Raw genomic sequence first — 13,108 nt, forward strand, 5'->3', positions numbered from 1 at the left:
AAAAAAATGAGGTAAATATTGTTGGCAATTCTTCATTTTCATTTTCACATGATGTTATTTCTGTTGGAATCCTAGAGGCACCCATTTCATGATTGGGGTATATTGAAGGAGAGTGTTTATAGGTAGAAAAAGCAAGGGGTTCTTCAAATGAATAATCCAAGCCATTACTAAAACCAACGAGGAAAGAGGATGTTGAAAACACATCACAATGTTCCCGTGAGTATGAGCATTGCAAAGGAAGAGCTAAGGCAAGTTCTTATTGTCAAATTCGCACCAGAGACAACTAAGCAAGGTATAAAAGGTCTCATTATTCTAATGTTGATTTTGATTACAAGAATATTAATGATGAATAGAACGTGGGGAGACCATGTACATTTTGTGGCTTGTATAACCATGTTGTTTCCAAGTTTTGGAAGAGAATGGAAATAAGAAAGAAGACAAGACATGAAAAACCTTCTCCACATCAGGGCAGGAAGAAGGTCAAAAAATTCTAGAGGAAGAATAATTTTTGTAGCCATTATAACAATCAAGAATGCAAGAAAGCCACATGTTGGGAGCTCCATCCAGAGCAGCAACCGAAGGGGGACCAAAAAGAACTTGAAAATGAACCTGTTAGTGAAGAAAATCAACGAGAAATCCAACTACAAGAAGATAGGCCATCAACCTAGTTAGGTAAGAAATGGGTAGCATTTTTAAGTAGTTGAGAACAACCACATTTTGTAAATCACATGTTGTGAAATGTTTGTAAAAGTGATGAAGTGTTTTCCATCACTTATAAATGCAACATGATGATGTATTTGGCCTTTTTCATTGATAGCTTGGGTATTGGTTTCTTGTTATGTTTCTCATGTAAACTTGACCAATGAGTGTGTTATAAACTCTTGGAAAGTATGGGGATTGGTTTGGTCATGTTTGGTATTGTAAAAGAACATGTTTTTACAAGTTGTACTACATGTTTTCATATAATACATGTGTTTGTTCATCACTTATGGCTCTAAAGTACAAAGGTGAAGGAGAAGAAGTGTGGCCTGTTAAGGCACTTGTTGTTTAGATGAGGGAGAACAATATATTGCATATTTTGTTCATGATTTTGGAGGACTAAAAGCTCCTCAGTGGGGAGTAATGATCCAGGTGGCTCCATAAATGCTCAAAATTCAAAGATGGCTTTGGGAAAGGTGAAAGATCTAGATCCTTGGATTGTAATAAAACTAGGATCATTTTGAAGATCTCGTCGCAAGATTTCCAACGACACAGATGACACTCAAATCTAAATATGTATGAGAAAGTTACTGTAGTTTGATGTTTGTAAAATAAATAAAAAATAAATTCAAACAGAGGGTGCCACATGGCACTACCACAGGATGCCACATGGCAACCCAATCAATAGACCAGGTTGACCATAGCAGGTGATGTGGCAATATCATAAGTTGACACATGGCATTAGATGAAAAAAGTGGCATATGATGTGGACCAATGAGAGCCTACCACATGACCTAATCATATGGTGTCACATGGCACCTCAAATTAGGTCCATGTGGCCTTGGAATGAAACCTTTGTTTTTTCCTTATTCCCATGGTTTGGGGAGTTGTTACAATATGGAAATACATATACCATATATTATATGGTTTGGAAACTATATTAAAACCAAAATTAGGTTCTAAAACCATATTAAAGAAAAATTGGGAGTCCATAGGTTTTGAACCAAAAACCTCCCCAACAATAATTAACTTAATATGACCATGCCAACCACACACTTTGTCTTATTCACTGTCACACCTTGTTGTAAAATGCCATTCAAATGGTTCAAAGGGAACCATGGAGAATGTTGGAGAATACATGAGAGATGAGGGTACAAGAAGGCTAATGAAGTCATTAATCTCAAGAAGATTCTAGGAATATTGTCAGAGAATATGTTAGGGAATATTGCAAAGAATATTATCTATGAAGAATCCTTGAGGAATCTTTAAGATTCCCTAGGGGTTGATTTTTGATGATGCCATAATTATGTCGAATTTGTACTCATTCTTCTAGGTTTTTCACAATAAGTGTGATGGTGTGATCATATACTTTGCCTAAGTACAAAAATTTAAGACAACCATCAAAAGAGAATCTTTGAGGAATATTTGAGATTCACGGGGAGCCCAAATTTGATAGAGTCCAAAATGGGTCGAGTTTGTAGTCAAATTTCATGGTTTTTTGCCAAGAATTCAATTGTGCAAACCGTTTCTTTAGTAGAGATGTGCATTTTCAGGTTGTCCCCAGAAGTGGAGGTATAAGATGCATTGTTGCCATGTCTTCTTTTAATTTTTTCTTAGATGATGATTTGATGTTGAGATCCATGTATGCCACATTGTGATAGGATCTTTGTATGCCACTTCATGTGAGAGTTTGATATTTTGTCATGCTGAAGGAGATATTTTTATGAGTGAGAGTTATTATAGAAGAGCGTCTCATGGAGAGACATGACACTCTAGTTAAGGGAGTTCTTCCTTGTATTGACAAAGAACTCATCATGTTCTCATCATCATCTTGCAACAATTAATGAAGAAACCTCCCCACTCTTGACACTGGTCCTGGAGTCATAACCCATGCTAGCTAAGCTTCATTATCAAGTTGTGTTTGTTCTTTGATTTGATGATTTCCTTTATGTTTCTTGTTATTTAAAGTAGGCAAATGTGGCTTTTTATACTCTTTCACATGCAATTCTGGTAACATCATAGAAGTAAAAGATCTTGGTTAATTTTGGTAGCTGAGAGAATTCAGATCATGTTCCTAGACTAAATTAGTCATTCATGTAGTCATTTTTAATTGTATTACTTATTAGTTAGTCATATATTTTATCTTGGGAGAAAATTAGTTGTTTATGTTAGTCATTTTTAGTTAAGTCATTTAGTATTGCTCATTTTTTATAGCATTTCGCTTGGAAAAGCTATGGTGACTAACTTGTTTAGTCACCTAGTCACTAATTTCTTATTTTCTACTAGTATTGTGACATATGCATGAAAGCTACTGTGTGAAATAGTTATTTGACTATGATCTTGATAGTGGTACATTCTTTAAATGATTATGTATGCTTAAAATTTTATTGAGTAGGATTTGGCTAGGAACTTAGTTAATTGCTAAGAAGGGGGTGCTCAAATCAAAAGTAACTATGAAGGCCAAACACACATTTAGATAACACATGGTTAAGTTAAGTCATTATGAAATTTTAATTCAATCTCTTAACGTATGATTTTGTGATGGTTCTAGGTCTAGGGAATCAATACCTTTCCAAGAAGACCATCAAATGGCTTGAGGTCACAATTAGTACCTTGAAGGAAATGTGTACTTTCAAGAACAATAAAAGAGGAGCCTTGAAAATATTAAGTCATGGAGTCCTAAATATTTGAAAGATCAAGACATGGAGTCCTAGATCTATGTGATATATCAAGGCACGTAGTCTTGAATCTATTGGGACATGGAGTCGTATGTATAGGGTAGTGACATGGAGTCCTAATAGGTTTGGAGAGGTATACAATGGGAGTGCATAATCCTTATTATTTTGTAGAAAAGCACCACTTAGGGGCATAAATAAACCAAGTGAATGAACCTAGGATTAAAATTAGATCAAATTTAATTTCACAATACCCACTTTGAATGGGCATCTTGGCTTGAGGGGGCTTGACTTAGGTTCAATGTTAGTTAGCCAAAAAAATCCTGACACTACTAGCCCTTTCGGCATCAGCCTATGGAGCACGAACCGAAGTCTAACCCGAAGCTGTATGGGGGGATGTTGGAACCACGTTTTTGCACCCTAAGAAGGTCGTGATGTCATTTTATTCCTTCTATTCTTGCCTTCACATAGGTCACTTCACTCTAGGGCTTGCTAGATGAGCCCTCTATTTCATCCTTCAATAGCTCCGCGAAAGGGTTTAACTGTCCTTCGCGCAGCCGTAACCCTTGATCTAGACCCTTTCGCACTGCCAAGGCAGCATACCGTGCAGATTCCTAAACTAGTCTAAGTATCTTACTTATCTTATTAGTTACTCACAGTTAGCACCGTGTAACATATATTCTTATATGTGTTCAGTTATCCAACACAATTATACACATTCATGCACCATATAAGTAGTATAAAGGAAAGACATACATTAAATGACAAGATGCATCAATAAGAGCAAAGACACAGAAATTGCAGAATGCATCTATTTATTAATCTCTTCCCGCTGATTAGAGACACTATCCACCATGCGCACACAACTGCAGGTGTCCACGCACTCAGCTACAGACTTCTACCTGGGACTCTGCGCACTCAGTTGCAGAGCCTCTACCTATGTTATGACCTGAAACTTAGACTTCTTACTTCAGAGATATTACTCCCTTATCTTCTCCATTGATTCCTTACTCTAACTACTTAGAGCTTAGCTCTTTTTATACAATCCCATGTTTCGCGGACCACGGGTAGATCTCTTACATCCGAATTTATTTTACAAAACTGAGGGCGGCCAACCGTTTATGACTTATGACACCTACGTGCTCCACGAGCACAAAATGTGGAGTCTTTACTATTTTATTACAAAATCTGACTTAAACATGGGATTTTAGCCCTAAAACTGTCCTTTGGGGGATCCCGTTCCAAGAGGCCCCCAACACAAACATCGTGACTAGCCCTCAAGTCACTCAGTATGCACAGAGATCTTTGCGCAAAGCCCTTCTAGCTCGACCCGTATGACCGCAACCTCGGCCATGCACTGAGTTGCTACCTACTTCATGTCTTCCACTGTCTTCTCAATCACTTTTCCTGTGCTGTCAGCCTGAATCTTTTGTTGTGTTGCCTGTAGAGTCACAAGCTTGCCTTCGATATTTCTTGTCACTACGTAAGCCTCATCCAGCTAGGGCTTTAGTCTCGCCTTTAGCACTGCTTACTTGTGCATCATTGTGTCCACCTGTTCTTTCAGCTGCTTGGCCTCTTGCAACTTGGCTGGTCTCTGTGTCAGTGCAACAGTTCACACTGTTCCCTTAACCTCATTGTAGCACTGTTGTAGCTCATGTGCTTCAATCTCTAGCCTTTGTACATTGGGGTCCACCTACAAGCTTGTCAAGACCTCAAATGACTCATCAAACAACTGCATGTAGTCTACTACTGCACTGTCCACCACTGCTACTACTTCTATGACAGCGGTCACCCACTGTTCCTTCACTTCTGGTGGAGTTGAAGGATGGGCCCTCAATTGTAACTCTATAATTTGCAAGTTCAACTCCAACTGAATCCATGTCATCTCAGCCTGAGTGTCGTGCACCCCTGTGGCCAATTTGTGGATGCGTACATCGACTATATCCTCCTCCAGAATGGACAACTCTGGGACCATTCTGCATGCTTCCTCAATGACCTGCAAAATGTGCTTTCTCTGATTGGTTGCCTTGGTCTCAGCAACAATGGCAACATTTCTCTATAGGGCCATTTGCTCATTTTTGATCCGTTGTTCGCTGATCACCTGGAGGGCGTGGTGCTCTCAAGCCCTCATTTCTACAATTAATCCATCCTAGAAAAGGTGGAGTGCTTCATGCGGGAACACTGCCAGGTTTAATCTGACTCCCTTTAAGGTGCTGACAGTGGGCCTGTCAGCCTCATTCTTTTTGGTCAGTGCTCCATCCAGCAGCACTATCACATTGGAAGTCTTCGTGCGCAACATATCGGTAGCCTCTGAAGTGTCGGTAGCCACGCTGGTAGACACCACACCAGCCTGCGACACACGGGTCTGCAACTCATGCAACCCTATCTGGATGGCCCCTAAGATGATCTGCTACTACTGTTCAAATTGTTGTAGGGCCTTTGTAATGACATCCCTTACTATGTCGCCAATATCATGTAAATCACCCTCTGTTAGTGTGACGGGGTTTAGCGAGGTCTTGGTCACCTTTGATTTCTTCTTGGGCCCTCCTTTCTCCAGCTCTCTTGGGTGCTTGATGAGGGCGGACGTCTCCTGAGGGTCCGCACCATGTTGTTCATCTGTTTCTTCCTCAGTGTCAGGTGAAGTGACCTCATGCCTTTGTCGAAGCCGCTCTGTCCCACCTGTCTGCTTCTCTATCTGCTATGTAGCCTCGTGCTCCACCTGAGCCTTTTCAAGGGCCTCCTTTTTCCTCTTCTCGACCAACTGTGTCATCTTAAGCTTGGCTTCCTCCTTTTTCTTCTTTGCGGTGGACTTGCTTTCGCCCACTACCAAATCTATTGTAGAGCGCCACTCTACCAGCCATTGATCAAGCACTGCATCAATGGCATCATTGGTTGCCAAATACAACAAGTCATACCATTTCTGCGCAAGGTCCTTCCGTGCCCTGATGGATAATCGATGGAAGTCTACCTTAAATTTAGCTTAGCCCTACAGTTTGGCATACACCGTAGGTGACAATCGTAGCTTGCGATTTATGGCCATTTGAATGTTCATTTCCATCAAGATCCAAAAGATCTTGTTGTCCTTGACTCGCTACGCATCGTTGGTGGCCCACAACGAAGCGTACTTCACTGCTTCAGGGAGATCTAGCACGACCGAAGGGAACTGGCTGTCCTGTGGCAGCTCCCACGCTACTAGCACAATTGACAGCAAGAGCCATGCATAGTGGAACATCTTTCTGAGCTCTTATGCCTTGCGGCAATTCGTTAGGAACTTTCCGCGAAGGTAGTCTAACCAGTTGAACTATACTCCTTCACCGCACTGTGTTGCGAGCGTGACAATAGGCGCCGACACCTCATCGGCGTGACACTTCCTCATTACCTTCCCCGCTAAGATCTGTGTGGCTACCTTCACAGTGCGGTCACAAATGCTAGATATAGCATATTTGAGCAACTTCTTCACCAGTTTAAATTTTTCTTTCATCGATTCTTTGAGAGCCCGCTCACCACCTTTTCCACCATATGTCATGGCCAGATTCTCTCATGTATATGCCAAGCACGTTATCCTGTGAATCATCCTATCTGTGATGGGTATTGGCTCCCCTAGCCACAGACACTCATCATGCACCAAGCATAGCAACTGCTTGATGACCAAAACTATCACTGGGGTGTGATTGTAGTGCAACACCTAGAACAGGTTGAGCAACCCTACCTTTTCTACTCCCTTAAGTCACCTCCGTGGCTCCAATGTGGTCATTCCTGAATTTGTATCAATCCTACGACTCGTTAGCTGCTCGGTCACCAAGTGTGGCAACTTCTCATGGTCCGCCAAGTCCCAATCTTTAAGTTTCAGTATCGGTACTCATGCCAAGTGCGAACCATCAAAAACAATGTTTTCTGGCAGTAGAGGGATTTGCAGGGGATTCTTACTCTCATCAATGTCCTTCGGCTCCTTGGACTTAGGCTTGCACGGAGGGACATACTCCAGTAATCAAGTAATAGGGTCTGCACCCTGAGCTTCAACCTCCTCCACTTCAGCTCTCACATCCTCATCGTCCATCGGGATGTCTTTAATGTCTTCCTCCTCTGGTTCTAAATTTATGGCCTTGCATTTCTCCTGTTCAGTGGGTTTTGGTGGGTTTCTCCTTGGCGATTCGTGCATCGATATAACAGGTTGCTTGCCCTTCTTATCCTTCATGATTTATTTGGTGGTGGTCAGCTTTAGTCTTAGTGTTATCGATGATTTAGGGACCTCAGAAAGTACCTCGGTGACCTCTCGAACAACTACTTTGGCCTCTATTTCCATTTCCTGTAGCACCTCCTCTACTACTTATTCGATATTTATAATTTTTGCGAGTGCCGACATAATTCTTTCTAACAGTGCTCACGTCGTCTTTGGAAAATTTGCAAACGTGGGAGTCTCTTTGAAAGTCTCGAAGAATTCTCAATTCATGGGTGTCTGAGAGCTCAACAACTCAATTCTCAAAATGCCAAGTGTTTTTCGCTGGACAACCACTTGTAATTTATAGGGAATTTTGAATTCAAATTCGACCATTCCCCCCAAATTTGATCCATTAATGCCGGATTGGTGGCGGATTTCAAGGATATGAGCCATAAATTTCATCATAAATGTCGGTCGCCCGCTCCATTTGGCCGCATTTCAACCGTTAAATCATGAACAATGATTTTAACGGTCACTTTCCAGTCGACTTGCACGATTTCTCCTTGGATAGTGCAAGTCCCTCTGTGCTGCTGCAAACCCTATGACATTTCCTTGCTTCACACCATCCTACAATCGCGCAGCTCCCCAACCCCGGGTAGTGTAGTTTATAGTCCCACACCTCCTTTCAGCTACCTGGAGTGTTAAGATTGTGCTACCTTCATTTAATCACATGGTTGGACCGACGGTGTATGGCTTCAATCGACTGCTATTCACCTTTCCTGGGAAGGGATCTCCATTCAATTTGACTAGTTGTACTGCTCCTCCGTCGGTAATCTCCTTAGTGACATAAAGCCCTAACTAGTGCATCCTAAACTTCCCTAGAAATTTATCAAACTTAATATCATATAACAAAACTAGGTCATTTACCTTAAAGGTGCATAGCTTAATATGTTAATCATGCCATGCTTTTCTGCATTGCTTTTGGACCTATTGGTGAAATCCAGCTAGAAATCTCTCATCCTCAAGCTCATCTAGCTATGCGAGCCTTTCCTCCAGCACTCTGTGATCCGTCATACCTGTGAGCACTGCTATGTGCCGACTAGGCACAATATATTCCATAGGCATTACCACTTCAACACCATAGACAAGCCTAAAAGGGGTTTGTCCAGTCAACTTCTTGCATGTCGTTCGATAATCCCATAGTACTGCAGGTATACGTAGGTCCCAATCACTTCACTGAGCATTGAAAACCTTGGTCAACGCGTTATTCAACACTTTATTGAATGCTTCCACTGTCCCATTAGCCTGCGGGTGATAAGGCGTGCATTTTTGGTCGTATACATGAAATTCCTTTGTTAGCGCTCTAATCGTCTCATTCAAAAAGTGCGTACCACGATCACTCATCAAGATCTTTGGACAGACAAATCGCATTAGTACATGCTCAAAAAGGAACCTTGCAGCGGTCGCGCTTGTGCAATCCTTTACAGGTTGTGCCTCTGCCCAATGAATCAAATACTCTGTCGCGGTGATAATGTATCTTGCTTTCGTCTTTCCTTGGGGTTGAATGGGTCCCACAAAATCTATCACTCATTTCTCAAAGGGTTGCAACATCATTTGTGGATTCAAAGGCATCTCATCCCTTCAAGATGGCCTTCCAGTCCTTTGATACACATCACACACTTTGCAATACGCTTTTGAGTCCCAATGGAGGGTTGGCCACCACAACCCTACGCGTAGAATCTTCTGTGCAGTCGCTCTCCCTGAATAATGTCCTCTTGCGGTGCCCCCATGAGCGTCCGCGAGGATGCTACTTCTATCAAAATTAGGTACATATCACTGCAATATCTCATCAGACCCCATTTTGTATAGATGCCCAGCAATGACAGAGAAATATGCTGCACGCACCACTAATTCCTTCTTCTGTTGGACAATGTATCCTTATGTTGTAGTCCATGTCATTAAGAAGTGTATTATATCCTCAAAATGACCGTCTGCGACGTGCACTGCAAATAACTATGCGTCAGACAATCCTTCCTCCAAATTAGTGGGCTCTTCCCCTATTTCAATGCACGACAGATGGTCTGGTCTTGCATTCAGTCGTCCAGGCAACACAATAACTTCAAAATCATATTCCTGGAACAATAACATCCATCTCTAGATTCTCCCCCCCCACACAGGCTTATTGACCAGGTGCTTCAGCACGGAATGATCTATGTACATCTTAAAATGACCTCCCAACAAATAATGTCTAAACTTTTGGAACACATATACCATGGCTAACCCTTTGCACTCCGTAGTGGAATAGTTCTTCTCTCCATAAGCTTGGGACCATTTGGCTAAGTTTGTGCACGTATCATCCTACCCATCATACTTGTTTGTCATTCACATCTTTGGCTTCCCAAAGTGAGTTCTCATCATTCTCCTATATTCGCGCCAATCATAAAATCTTCCCTTGTGCATACCCCACCACCTTGCTGGTGTAGTGTGCAGTGCCCACTTCATCACCTGGAAGTGCTACTTTTCTAGTACCTCCCTCTCAAATGCATCTAGAAAAATATCTACATCATTCAGGCCATCATAAGTAGGCAGATTTCTTACCTCTAATGACACACAGCGTAGCGACCGGGTCATCATGTTAAAGCTCAGTGTAGTTACTTCGTGTTACCAATTCTGCCAATGCTCTAGTTCTTCATCAAAGTTCGAAGTGCATGAACTCTTGCGATCCCATGTAGTTCATACATCCGCTGTTGGATTCACCTAATCTTGGTCTCACGCTATTATCTTATAGATACAGTCTAGATCGTCATCACTCTCATAATTGCAGATTGGTTCAGTATAACACGATCCCTTAGCTAGGTCTAGGTGTACTATTACACATAGCAATTTCTTCTCAAATATCATCTTTCACTTCTTTAGATTAATTACCCCATTCATACCAGTAGCCCAATCAATTCCAAGGAGCACAGGATAGGGGTTGCTGTCATCCATAATTTATATTACTTCAAAGTCATCCAGCACACTCGCACCTTCAATATTCACAGTCAGTCACCACAGCCATCCCATGGGGATGATCTTTTGCTGATTCACCATCCTTAGCTGAATTGGAGACCATTGCAGCGCGGGTCTCCCCATTCGTTCCCAAGTTTGTTTCGACAGGACGTTCGCATATGACCCTAGGTCCAAAATAACTTGATCCGTCTCTCATCTCATCCTTGTTTTATGCTTGCCAATCTATTGTACTACGCACAGCTCACCCGGAGCATTTCTGGTGCATCTATTTATTAGCTCTTATAACCCTTTCACAACCTTAATATCACATTGTAACTTCATACAAGTCTCCAGGAAAGTTGTAAGCATAGAAGGATCCATCTCCTGATCAGGCTTATCCTTGCTTCCTGAGGTGGAGGCCTCATTGAAGCTCTTCTTCGCTTCCATGAAGGTTTCATGTGCGCGCTCCAAATCAAACTTAGTTTCTTTTGCTGGAGCTTTGTGAACCCATGTACTATCTTCTGGTTGTTTCCCCTTGTGATCTCTTGTTGTGATTCCGCTCCAGAGCACTATATTCACGTTTGGATCCTCTTTACATGGCTCAGACCTCATCATTTGTAGGTTCTAAGTTGGTGGAGGTGGTAGCGCCCCTTTGTCACGTATCCTAGCTATCAGCGTAGGACAATCTTCTATTTCATGATCAAACAGAGTGCAATACTTGCATGAAAAATGTGTTGGGTTAGTGAAATCGCGGGCATAGTGTCCTGGCCCTCCACAATTGTAGCAGATCAATTGTCCCCGGCCTCTGCTAGGTCCTCCTCTACCTCGGCCTCGTCTGCGCCCTTGAAAATCCTATTTGCTCCATCCCTGCGCTTTTGTCAGGGGACTGCATTTCGGCCTGAACCCTATAGGCGGGACTTCTATCCATCATCAATTCATAACTCCTGCAGTTATTCTCATCATGCCCTACCAACCTACAAAAGTTGTAGAACAGTTGTTGTGGTGTTTGTACAAACTTTTGCAACAAATGATAGTTATATGTGGCATGCTTTCCTGCTACCTGACATATAGCACACCATAATGCAGGCCCCGAGCTCAGTCTTGCTTAAGCCTTCGGCCTCAAAGGCATTGGTCCTCCTCCTGTAAGGTAGTTCACAAAGACTGGACAATGGTCATTGTCATGCCCTTGACTCTTGCATTTCAGACACCATACCTCTTAGCACACCTCTGGTCGAACTGTTCTGTCCTGCTTCAAGCCATGCATCTCAAGGCAAAGATTTTTCAACTGCGCATGGATCTACTGAACCCCTAGATTTGGATCCTGCATCGGTGTTTCAAGCAGACTCATTGCTATCTCCAAGGCCTCTGCCTGAGTTGTTATCTTCTACTGCCACGGCACAACCCTTAAGTGTGGTAGGAGAAAATCCACAAACCACTCGTGATGTTGCTCGTTTGTTAGGTTCATGTTAGCTTTGTAAATTGTACACTTCAACCTCTGATCGAGTTCCAAGGTATCTCGCCTAGTTGCATTGTGATTTATTTGAACCCTACAATAGATTGTGCTTCAGATTTAGGCCTACTAAATTCTCTATTCAGTGTTGTCTGGATGTCTATCACTCCATCATTTGGGTTATCATTAGCGTACTTGATATACTAGGTTAGAGCGCAATCCTGCAGAGTGCTAGCCAATGTTGCCTTCTTCATGTTATCATCTACAATGCCTTGAGCTTCCCATTCAACTTTTAAATGAACCAGAATCCATTTGGGTCCTCATTCCCCAAGCCTTTGAACAATGGTAGCTTCACTGAATTTGCCATACTGAACTGTAGTGGAGGTGGAGGTGGTACGGGTGAAGTCGTAGGTGATGGTGGTGAAGTTGGAGGTGGTGTGGGTGGAGGTGGTATTCGTGGGAATCCTTTCCTTATTAACTAAATAAAACTTTGCAAAGAAACCTGGGCTATTCCCTCCTCGTCATCTCGCAGAGGTGAAATCAACAGACTATATTCAGGACCCTTTTTTCCTTTGTTTCTGTAAATTTTTCCGCTTCCCATAGCCCCAAACATCAAGGTAACTGCATAACCCATTTTTTTCACATTAACATTTTAATCGATGTATTCAAAGATTTCACATACTTACCTCGTGGTCCTTCGAAGAAGCACTACTCTGCCTCGCTATAGCTGACTAAGGTATTAATCGAAAATTCAGTTACAAGTCCTCCTATGATGTGATTGATCCAATGATCGATAGCGCAGCTGATCTTATCCTCTGATGCTTCCAACCTTCGCACTAGCTCCGGGTTCCACACAATAGGACCGTCAAGTTTCCACCTTCCTTAGCTATCTGCTAGCTTCGCGATCCACTCATATAGCTCAATCGGGAAGGAGCAGAAAAAGAACTCATGGATCTCTGTATATAGGTACCTATCTAGCCACTGTTCCTTTGTCAGTCACGAGCTTCTATTCTCCTACGTCGCGAATTCGTGGATTTTCCTATCCAACCAGTCTCCAATCTCTTTCTTAGTCAGATTCCAGTGATACGACATCACACATCTCTTATGCAGATTCTGGTCCCAACAACAAAACCATTT

Source organism: Pinus tabuliformis, chromosome 9 (genome assembly GCF_031772625.1).
Source record: "Pinus tabuliformis cultivar Carrire ecotype Pingquan chromosome 9, CPIR1, whole genome shotgun sequence".
Classification (NCBI taxonomy): Eukaryota; Viridiplantae; Streptophyta; class Pinopsida; order Pinales; family Pinaceae; genus Pinus; species Pinus tabuliformis.